The sequence below is a fragment of the Lissotriton vulgaris genome, chromosome 1_1, assembly GCF_964263255.1.
Source record: "Lissotriton vulgaris chromosome 1_1, aLisVul1.2, whole genome shotgun sequence".
In the NCBI taxonomy this organism is placed as follows: Eukaryota; Metazoa; Chordata; class Amphibia; order Caudata; family Salamandridae; genus Lissotriton; species Lissotriton vulgaris.
Window position 1 is genome coordinate 1,258,995,079 of NC_141685.1, and position 12,667 is coordinate 1,259,007,745.

Consider the following 12,667-nt stretch of genomic DNA (forward strand, 5'->3'; position numbering starts at 1 on the left):
GTTGGAGCCATTATTTGATGTTTATACCCTGGCTAATGCGTCGCCTTTGCTGTTGTTTTTAACACTTGCACACTCACTTGTCACTGATTGTATATAGCACTTGCACCAAGTGTCACTGGGTTGTCACAAGATCCACTCTGTACAGTGCTGCTTTAACTGTATTGACCCTTGAAAGCTTTTCCCTGTTGCTTTTGAAAATAAGATTACCCTTTCTGAAAAGCATTTGACTCCTTGGTTTTCCTTTCTTTGTAATGCATGTTGCATACATTTCTAAAACTGTCTTCGCATAATACCTGTTGGGAACTGTCTTTACTCACATGATACACCCATCCCAACGAGGTTTATGGGTCTTCTCCTGTTGTTCTCACACATAGATTTAGGTGAAGCACACAGAAATAACTTGACCTGTTCATTACATGAACAAGAAAAAATGTTTCTAAACATGGCAGAGAAAAGAAGGGAAAGTTTCCAAAAAAAAGCAAATGATAAAAGACAGAAAACTCCTAAGTGGGCTGAAAACATGGGAAGCACCTTAAATGGTGGAGCTAATCCTGCTTTGTTGCTGGATTTCAAAAGAAAAGGGAAACTCTGTCTTCATAGAGAAAAGACTAGTTATTATAATAACATATTCATCGGTTCCAGTGAATGTGAACACAATTACAAGGTAATTGGAGGTTGGGGTTTCAAAAATGGGTCAGAACCTGTGTTTCCCGGAATTTATTATATATGTGGAAACAAGGCTTATTTCAAATTGCCGGATCACTGGTATGGAAGCTGCTATTTTGGAATTGTCTTCCCGAAAATATACCATGTGAATGAAGTCGCTGGAAGCAATGAAAATACTAATGGATTAGTGCGTAGTAAAAGAGAAAGTGTAGGAGAAATTTTAGGTGATATTTTTAGTGCATTGATACCTGGAGTGGGAGTGGTTCTGAATACACACAGAATTTGCAAATTGTCTACAGTGGTGGATCGGTTATCAACTGACACTGCTGCTGGTTTCCTGCTGGTCAACACCGAAATGGTTGCGATCAGATCTATGGTTTTACAAAATAGACTTGCTCTTGACACCTTATTGGCAAAAGAGGGCAGAGTCTGTAGAATGTTGAAAGCGCAACATTGCTGCACTTACATTCCTGACAAAAGTGTTGAAATTAAGAAATATGTGAAGAACATAACTAATTTGGAAAAAGAACTCAAACCACTGGAGATTGATAGTGCCTGGAAGAGACTAACTGATGGTCTCTCCTCTGTAGGTAATTGGTTTTCTAACATAGGTAAACGTCTTGTGAGTAAAATACTGATGCCAATAGCATCAGTATTTTAATTGTGCTGATCATAATAATTTGCTGTAAATGTCAAAAATACAAAAATAAGTATGCTGTGAATAAAAGAGGAGTGAAACGGAATGTTGATGAGCTTGAATTAGAAGAACTGAATAATCAGATTTATAAAAAAATGAAAAATTATCATCCTAATAAGGATGCAGATAAAAGGCTGAACAAAAAGTTCGTAGAAATTGAAATGGGTGAGCTGTGAAAAGTTGGCATCTGGTTCCATTAATAGTGATGATAGTAAATATCATCAAAGAGGGGATTGATGGAGCAAGTATCGCATATTACGCGACTTGCTTATATTCATGAACCTCAAATAACGTTAACGTCATAACCAACATGTGTGTCCCAGTGACGCTTGCCTATGTGTTTTCTAATCCGAACTACGCTTGCATATTAAATGGTCGCTGCTTTGCGGGATTCTAGTCTGCGCATGCGTCGGTCATACCCATGTGATGTGACGCACTCGCAGCTCTGGAGGGAACTTGTCTCTCATGCGCAGTATTGCTAAAGATGGCTGCTTTGTTTCTCACATGCTCTCTGATTGCACTGCTGCTTTGGCACAGCTGTTCGTTCTGCTTAACTCCTAATGCTATAGTTATTATAAAGTAAGGGGTGTAGTATAGCCAATCATGGTATACAGTGTATTCATTTTTTCTGTGTTTCTAAATTGTTTTTGCTTACTTTTAATGTAACATTCCCCGGGGGCCTGGGAGAGAGGTGCTACTCCATCTTGGAAGCCCGTGCGGTACCAATCACGTGATGGGGGAAAAGAGAGTAATACAGCAGTGCAACTCAGCCAGCTGGCTGCCGAAGCTAAAATGCTCCGGGGAACCTGAACCATGCCCCAGTGAGGAATGGCTGATTTGTACCTGCAATGGATACAATTGTGCTGTTTTACTGTGTACTCTATTGTTTTCTTAAACTCACATGCCATGGGAACTGGAATGTAAGGGGTGGGTTCAAATATTGAATATTAATCCCGAGAAAGTCTTAAAATCAGGAGGTACAATGACTTAACCACCTCCGTGTCCAATCAGAATTTAGGGAACCTTTCACTTGCAACATTGGTGGTTGGTACACTGACCCGAAAACAGTATAACTAGCCTAGGTTTAGCTAGGGAAATTGTCCGACTTGTCCGAATAGCTGACCTGTCACTGACCCAACGAACTCTATAGGTGATTGATACAGAGAGCTGCAGAGCACTCTGTCCGAAATTTCCACAAACTCAATCGGAGTTTGGAAACCTTAAGTGCTGGAGAAGCACTTTGCTGGGAGATTCGAGCACCCAATCGGGGTTATTGGCAGATTCCTTGCAGAGAGAGAGTAGCGCAGGCGTTGCATCCGAAGCTGCAGGGGTTGGTCGTACCCTTTGGTGAGCCCGGTCCTGATCCAAATCCTGGGGTTATCCTGTCCTGACTGTCCATGAGCTGTACCTGCTCGCCTACTGGCAAACCAAAGTCCTTGAGGGTCCTTTCCCGCCTTTCCCAACTGACCCTTGGCCAGGGTTAGTTTCCATTCTGTCCTAGGTAAATATAACCTCTATGTGGGTGTTTGTATTTCTAAACCTTTCCTCACCCTATTAAATAAAGCAGAATTGCCAGTGTCATTTCCCCGTCTTTCTATATAATTAGACTTTTTAATGCAAAGTGTTTACTAGCATGTTCTATTTTTCCCCTACCTTTAGTCAAAATACGGAATCATTGCATATATAGTATGTTCCATTTCTTACCTTCCCTATAGAAAATAAGCATAAAATTAATGAGCTGTTTCTTCTCAACTGTTAGCATATTTCGAAAGCTTACGTTGATCAGTATGTTCCCTTTCTTTACCCGCCTTTAGTGACGTTGTGAAGGTCTGATAGACTAAATAGCGTGTTCCTTATTTTTCCCCTTCCCTTTAAATTCTTCGATTTATAGATGATTCTTACTTTGATTCATAGTTATACTATATTCCTAACCTTAGTCATTGATAGTCTGATCTGTGTAAATTTCATTCTCATGGCATTGGATAATGACGAATAATTAGATAAAGGTGTTGAAAACTTCTTGTGTTTGTGGTTATTTCAAAAGTATAAACATTATTCAAATGTACATGGTATTATTTTGATGTTATCATCCTATCCTCTGATAGCTCCTGATCCATTGTGATCTTAGGTACCTGTGACAAGGATTGGTAAGTCAGGTACACAGAAGTAAAATAGAAAGGAGCAAGGGTTGCTGATAGTAGTGTGTAGGTTACCTGATTAAAGTATAGTGACAATATAAACTTTATGGACCCAAGTGTGCATCGTCCGATGACAAAAGTTAGTCGGGTGACCTGCGCGCTCTATCAAGGGGACCCCATATGCTTCATATTTGCATTGGTTTTAGTTCACCTATGGCTTTCCCAGATTCCTGTTTTTTCTCCTTGTATTCTAAAGTATGCACTTCAGGGTGCCTTTCTCTCATTGTCTTTCATTTAGTCAATGGCCTAATTTCACCACTAGATTAATGAGGGGATCACACGACTCTGGTGTGGTCTACCACTTGAGCTAGCATATCTTTTAATTAATCTCTGAGGCCTCTATAAAACAATTTGCCACGTTTTGCTTCTGGCCAACCAGCTTCTGCTACAAACCTATTGAAGGTGGAAATATAAGTCATCAGATCCTTTGTTCGCTGTTTCAGATTTAATAATTCCGTATCTACAGACGGCATAAAGGATGCATATCTAATAGTTTTCGTAGCTCTTCCTTAAAAGCTGAGTAGTTATATAATAAAGGGTCATGTGTTTGAATTAAAGGTATAGACTAATTCTGTGTCATGTCCCACCCAAATAGGAAAGTACAAATGCTACTTTATTTTTTTCTGTGGGAAAACAGGAATCTTTGCACATGAAATGAAGTTGGTTCTGACTGATGAAAGTAAGAAGCAAATTTAGTATGATCCCACAGGAATCTCTCAGGAGAGGCTAAGGGAATGGCAGGAAGTGTGATCACATGAATTACCTGGGCACCAGAGGTGGAGGAAGGTGTTTGGGAAAAGAACTGCTCTCCTTCACCCTCCCTAATGTTCCTCACGGTAGCACCAGGTCTCATACCCTACTGTAGAGCACCTACCCATAAGGCCAGGGCTTGGGTTTCCTTTTGAAGATTACCAATCACATGTGCTTAGTCTGTGAGTGATACATGACCTTCTCCATGTCGCTCGGGCGGAAAAAAAGATGTGGGTTTCGCATTCTATCAGGCTTCTACCTATGTTTCTGCAGGAACGACATGCAAGACAAAAGTATCAAACTTCCCCTATTCACCAGTCGTGCCCAAAGGTGTCAAAGCAGCAATGGTAATCAGGGGAAGAGGGAAAAACAAGGGAAAAGAAAACAATCATCCCACAGTGTCCCTTCGTAAAAACGTAAGGCCAATCAATCCGGAAAGTGTTCTAAATGTGACAAAACAAAATAGTGTAAATGAGTATATGATAAAGTAAAAAAGAATAAAGTTTTAACAATGTTTTATATCTCTCTGACTGCTTGAGTAATTCCCCTCTTCCTTTATATTGCAAACAAAGTTCATGGGAAAAAATCAATATGTACTGGGTATGGAGAAAAGAGAAATACCAATCAAAACAATGCTCAGAATAGGTATAATAAAATTAATACAAATCACACAATAGTTCCCATTTAAGTTAGGCTGGGAGAGACCCTCTGTATTCAGGTAAACAAAATAACACTTAAGCGACTTGCTATTCTAAATGGGAATACCCTGTTTATCCATGACTTCAGAAAGAGTGACTAGGTATTCTATTTTTATCCTTACAGGAACATCAATATGAGCAAAAATAAGGAAAGACAGGTCTCCTGGATGAAAGACCAGTATTCAGATAAGTGCTCATTCTATTTGCCTCAAATAATAGCAGTTAACAGGTGCTGGAAGCACCTTTACCATAAATGCGGAATCAGTGGTTGTTGGTTTTTCTTTTTACACTTCTGGGGGCTGGAACGAAGACCAGAGCGAAGATCTGAACGGGACCGTAGCGTGGACCTGAACGGGGATCTGAGGAGGAGCCATGGCGGGAGCAGGAAGCAGAGTTCTGACCAGGATGCAGGAGGCTGTGAAGGAGAAACCGACGAAACCCCGAGGCACGGAGGAGGAGACGCCGAGATTCATCAACGGACCAGAAGTGCACAGGTAAGTAGCCCAGAAGCAGAGGTCCAAGATCTGCTGGCATGTACGACAGTAGGTGTGTATTATTATATAATCTCTATACTATGTTTAACTGTTTGAGCAGCACGGAGAGAAGCCATATGAAGAGATTAAATAAAGCAGGCAAAATAATTATCCTTAAGGAATTCTTAGTGCTAGCAGTAAGGGGTCTCAAAGATACGTGCTTTGTTTTACTTGCTGCAACTGATTTTCGAGGTATGACATAAGCTACCTCACGACTGCACCATTTATTCCCATTCATCCTTTGATTGTAATTAGTAAGGTCAAACACTGCTGACAGGCCAATGAGCATGACTAGACCAGAGTGGTCAATATACATTAGGCACAATAAGTTATCAAATACTTTCAAGAAAAGCTATTTCAATGCTATCTCCTCCAGAACCCGGACAGCGCTGATTACTGTTAAGGAAGGGAGATTAGTTACTGGACAGAAATCATTATTATTCTCATGCTTTGTTCTTGGTCTTTTGTGAGTAAGATGACCTGCCCAATTTAAGACATTCCGAAACCTTACCTTGCTTGCCCTCTGTCCTTGAAAAATAATTGATATGCCTGCTATAAGATTCTCTAAGGATTCAATGATTTAATTTGGGAACCCAATCTCTCAAGACACTGCTTCTTTTTCTTTTCAAGATCGCAAACAAATGTATATTCTTCCCCCATAAAGCAGCATTTATGATGGCAAATACTTGGGGGACCTTGGACATTCAGATGAAAACGCAACTCATGCCATTAAATATGATTTAAATAATCTTTCTGTAACTTTACATTTACTGACATCTGGAAAAAATACCATGGTGTTTATCATCTATAGCTGTTGTATTTCTTATTTACTTAATAAATCAAAAAATTGCAAGCTCCCAAATTTTTGATTGAATGTAATCTATGGCAGGTTCAAGTTTCCCTGTACTGGAATATGGTTATGCTATTTTCAGAAACTAAAAGCTACTCTTTTTGAATGAACTAATGACAAACCAAGGATTTTTCAATCTATTATTGTCAGGTTAAGATATATGATTACGGAAATAGGGTATTGGACGTTAGAATAAATCTACTATGCTAGATGATGATTGCTGAGCAGAAAAGTAAGGATCGAAATGAATCCTTATTGTAGAATATATTTATTGCCTGGATTTACGTCGGAGACCAGTGAATATGATAGAACAGTGTATTGAATAAGTGTTCATTCCCTACCAGAATATTGGTTGTAGCAAATTTATGAATGAACAGAGTGTCTGCATCAGTTGAGGGAATCCTTTAGAGTATGTGTTGCAAAAAAGGCACTTTCTGGTTGGCTGAAGGGATGCCCCCAGCCAGGCAGAACCTGCATCTCCCGTCCAGCTGGACAATTACAATTGCTGCATAACCTGTGTTCACCCTTGGGTTGCTTGGCACTGAGCAGTCAGGCCTAATTCAGAAGCAATGTGTAAGCAAAGGTACAGCAGTCACACGCGATGAACACTCTGAGCATCACAAAAGAGACTTCACACAGGATGTATGTAAAAACGTTTGTGTTCAACTTATATATTTTATCATTATAACATGAATATACTTTTGGGCATAAAACACTGTGGACAAGTCCTAATCGAATCCCCCTAATAGAGAGACCACTATTATGCGCAGTGCAATGCGCTGTCCTCCCCAGGCTCACCCTGGCAATCCAGTTAATACAGTACCACACGGTTATAGGGAACACCCCGGGTCACAACCATATCAAAGATATGTACATACACAGAAATAAAACACTGTTTTGCAGCTCAGTGGGCCAGAACCATGAGGGTAAAACCTATGTTGAATGTACTGTGCTATTGGCATGAATTCAAAGTATAAAGCGGCAATGCTGGTCAGGGTTGTGAATGACAGGAGGTCTGCAGACGATCTCTCCCACTCACACACACTCACTTCACACCGCTACTCAGTGCAACAGGTATCAGCCGGTCCATAAGGATTGCTCTTGCACACATACACACTTGACACCTTAATGCAGTGCCACTGGTCCCCAGCAGGTCAACGGGTATCACCCTGCCGACTCTGTGGCCCAAGTCTCCCTCCACCCTCTAGTTAGCCTCAATGATCCTATACCCCAGATGGAAGGTAACCATCCCCGCCTCCGGACACTAGGCTGCACACAGCTGAAGTCACACTTAGTCTGGGTCTTCGGGAAGCAGCTGGGAATATGTAGCAGTTTTAATTAGGAGATAGACATAAACAAGGAAAGGTTAGCAGCCACTCTGGAAGTTTCCCACAGGTCTTAAAATACAAATGAGTCATGCGGTCTCTTGGCCCGCTTCCGAACTGTCTCGGAAGCATTCCTTCAAGCCAGTCAATCTCGCTCACTACGACCTGGCACCAAGCGGTCTTCAGGACGGGTTAGGAGTGAACAGGGTAGTTTCACTTGACCTCTCAATAAATTTTTCTAAGTCACATTTAATGACGATCAGAAGTGATGGGGAGGTAAATTGACAACAATTTCTACATTTCCATACTCAGGCATCTTGTTTGATGAAAGGGTGTCTTGGGTGGCTCAGAGGGCACTAAAGACATCACACTGGCCAGATCGGCTGGAGCCACCTTGGACTTTGCCAGGAGATTGGGGGCCAAATCACTATTGAAGGTTTACATTGAGAAATGTATACCCATGACCATTTAAGTCAGTGATGCATGAGGCTACAAAGATGTTAGCCAAATTGCAGGTTATTGAGAATAAACATCTCCGCAGACTCCTAGCAGTACCCCCTTGTATCGCATCCTTTATGGTACATGAGGATCTTGGGCAGGATTATTTTTCTGATACAATTGCTATGGCCCCAGTGATGAATTGGTTGACAATTTGGTCTAACTTTACTCTTTTGCTGAACCATCTTATTCTAGAGGACTGTATGAAACTTGATATTCCTTTGCTTGGTAATGTCTTAGAGCATTTGAAGAACCTAGGTCTCCCAGAGTTGTTCACGAATAATAGGCCAATGGGCCCCAATGAGCTGAGAGACATAAAATCACTGTTTTTAGAAAGAAGGATGGTAGAAAGGGAAAGCAGGGATATCACCAAGCCTACAGTAAGGCAATATGTAATAGTGAGCCCAGGGACCCAAGTACATTCTTACTCTACGTATATTAAGAGCCAGTATCATCTCTCTCTTTTAACCAAATTTAGGTTTAATCTTATTCACTGGGTCTATCTGTCCCTAAAAATTATTATGTACTTGTTTTATGATGTTGCCACAAATGTCAGATTATACGCTGGGGTTTGGATCAAATAATGGAACAAGATCACAGTGCATGATGGGGGGTTGCAATTTCCTGTGTATGGCACGTTCAATCAGTCTTGTACTTTACAGGCAAAAACATTGGACTGATTAAACATGTCAAACCAGTGAGTATCAAAGGGAAACCTAATGCAGAGTATCCTCAAATGCCCCAATACAACCTTACAGTTAGTAAGTAAGTTTATTATGCATGATTAATTAACAACGCTGCATACACATGATAGTAAAAATTTCATATAGATAATTCAGTGTTAAAAAAGCAGTGTTAAAAATGTCATCAATATGTTAAAATTTGCATTTAGGCATTGCGCTCTTCAACAATTTTAAAGTGCATTATACGTCAAGGAGAGCTGAGCTGAAGGGCGCTTTTCCAAATTAAACAGCTTTCATTATACTTTCTATTAAATTTCACCTTTTTGCCCTTACAATCTTCTTCAAATCTAGTGTGCCTGTGTGTCCACAAGGGGCAGTAACAAAAACTTGCCAAGACCTGCGACAGTAACAGCCCGATCCTGCTGTTTCTATTTAACCGATGTCCTCTTACGATGCATGTTTGAGTCTCGCTGTTACTTTGTCCAAGAATTTTGTAAGCCAACAGTTTAACTGTGTCTTGGACGGGTTAAAGCACAGTTTTACTGCCTGCCTGCAAGTCCTAGTGCCATTCTGCTTACATTTTGGTCAAAGTAAGGTGTCTTTTAGAATAGGGCATATACAGATATAAAGATGACATGCACAAGATCCTTGTGTCCTCTTTTGCATAGACGGCAGGACTGCGGTCCTGTTCTCCTTTCCCATGGCGGAAGGTGTGGGAGGAACTGCAAGATGCCCAGCCACAACTTTAGGAATTTTTCTCTTATCCCCATTTTGACTCCTTCTTTCAAATAAGATTGTGGTTTGAGCACTTCATTATCACTGAGCACTGTCCAACCGTGAGCCCTTTTGGCTAGTTTTGCCTTATATTCTAAAACGAATACCTTTTTTTCTAAAATGTATACCTTTTTTGTTACCTTGTTACCTTTGTCACATACTCTTTAAAGTTCTGATGATCCGTGGATGTTCCCCAGAGGTCGGTCAGTCCCAGTAGCTTTAGGGAGTCAAACAAGTATTCCCTGGCAGCGGATTTTTCATGGCAAAATAGCTTGATTCAAAGGTCCGAGTTTAACGATCCTGCTTCTGTGCTTTGTATCTTGTGCCAGCTTTTTATATGTGTGCCTCTTATCAGAGCTCACCTGAGGTTTCCGCAGGACAGGAGACTGAAGATAGTTCCCAAATTCCCGCTATCGCATATCCGCCCAACGGAGTCAAAGTGGGATTAGCACGTAGGGGGAAGAGGGGAGAGAAGGGGAAGAGAAAACTGGAGAAGGTCCCTCTGCACGGTCTGGCATCTAGGTACAACACTGGAGACTTCTGTGATCCTGTAGACAAAAAGGCTTTGTCAATACACTACACTATCAAATGAGTGAGACAAGACAATGATACAATCATTACATGTAGAACAATTCTCTACCTCTCTTACTGCTCTCTTCCACCTGTGTCCAAATAAAATGAGTCACAGGAATCAATAATCAATCTGCCTAAATAAACATAGAACAAATAGACAGAATCAACAGTGGTGCAGTCCTACTTTCTCTATATATTGATGGTTGTAGGTGTGGGTGCCTACCAGTATCGATTTAATGCCGAAGAAAAAAAAAGTGTAGCCCAATAGGAATGACTACATAATGTAGTCTCAAAACAACAAACAAAATATGCAGAACGGAGGGCCACTGTATATCGTGTTTTATTCAATCATATATAAGGAAATCAGTGCACCTACAACACAGTGTACCCATGGAAAGGCTAGTGCCTAGGGTCTCCTTACTTCAGGAGTATTGCAAGGCTGCAACCTATTGTGTGCACAAACAAGAACACATTGATGTCACCTTTCCTTAACCTCAGGAGGGTGACCAGCAAACTCTAACAGGGTGCTCTTTATGAGTGTCACCACAAAGACAAATTCAGATGTCCAAAAGCGCACCACAGAACCCTTCAGATATGGCTTGAGCCGTTATGTCTAAATCACATCGTATAACACAGCGCAAGCGCGTTACCGCAGTAGTTCAGAGGAGGCGCGGTTGTGGCGAGCGTAAACCTTCAGGGTGACTGCAAGGTAACAGCGATGAGACGGAGAAGGCGCCCTCCCACCACCGAGACAGCCCGGCGAACTGCAGGAGTGCGTGAGCCCAACGTGGAGGAGGATGAGGTGGGGCGACTAGGAGCAGGGGATAGAGACCCGGAAAAGCCGAAAACGCCCCGGAAGTGAGGGAAAATTGAACTGGGAGGCTAGAACGCTAAGCGATCTTTACGGCGGCGTCAAGACTTTTAAGTGGGCGGGGCCCCACCCTCTCTGTCTTCAGCCGCGGCAACGGAGCATTTATGACAGTACACCCCCCCCCCCAACAGTGCCCCTCACCGGACTGGGTTTCCAGGGATATTTGCGGTGAAAGATACGGACCAATCGAGGAGCATGAACATGCCCTAGGGGTTCCCAAGTACGGTCTGCAGGCCCATACCCCTTCCAGCGAATAAGATATTGGAGCCTACCCCGCACTCCCTAGGGTACACAATAGCCCCTACTTCGTATTCCTGCTCGTCTTCCGTCTCGACTGGAGTGGGTTGTCTAGGCAACTCTCTCCCTGGTCCCAATGGTTTCAGTAATGACACATGGAAGACAGGGTGTATCTTCAGGGAGGCAGGAAGTTCCAATCTCATGGCCACTGGATTTATTGCTTCCAGGATTTTATATGGCCCTATGAAGCGGGGTTTAAACTTTCGGGTCCCCTTGATTCTTATGTGGCTTGTCGATAACCAGACTCTATCCCCAATAGTATAATTTGGGCTTGGGCGGAAATGAAGATCTGCATTTCTCTTGTAGTCTGCTTTTGCCTTATCAAAATTGTGTATAGAGTTTTTTTGTGTTTCCTGAATCTGCTTGACAAAATCCTGTGCAGCATGGACATAGGCTGGGGTCATAGGCGGTGAAGGCAAGAACCGGGGATGGAACTCGTAGGAACAGAAAAATAGGGAAATGTCAGTAGAGGAGTGTATACTGTTGTTAATGGAAAACTGAGCTACCCACAAATACTTGTCCCAATCCGCAGAAGATTGCAGTAGTTGACACCCAAGTATTGTTCTTAACATTGATTGACCCTTTCTGAGAGTTCCTCAGGTGGTATTGGAACTTGAAACGCGTTGGCATTTTCAAAATAGTGTTTGGCATTTATAGAAGTGTTTCTGTTTCTGTGTAGACACTGATCTGTTGACTTACAATGAAATGAAAATTTTGCATGTTTTGTGGAATTACCGTGTGGAAACTGGTGCTTTACAGCACAATTGTTTTTTATATGTAAAATGTATAAGTCTTGTATTTATGTTCTACAGTAGATTTGTTTATTTAATGTTTTGTAATTTGTTTGTGAATGTATGTTAAAAAAGAATGTTATCCTTATCATGAGACCTTGTTAAGGATTTGAACAAGGTAAAAATTCTGCAAAAGAAATGAAAGTTAAATAAATAACTGGATTCATGCAAGATATAGTGCTGCATTTCGTTTGTTGTACCTGTTTAAGTAAAACACAGGTTCACAAATTAGTAGCCAGGTCACTTCCCACTTCTTTTATTGCCTTACTAAATCCAGCATCTTTTTATATCCAGGATGACCTGAGAGTACATACTCATGGCTCCATTCCAGGGCTTGTCTCAGTAGTTCTGTCGTGGGAACTACGAGTCCTCCTTGTATATGTAACAAGTCTTCTATTCTAGTCCTGTGGTGTTTTTTCTCCCACTCTCTAACCTCATCTGTGATTTGTGCTGCTGTTACCCT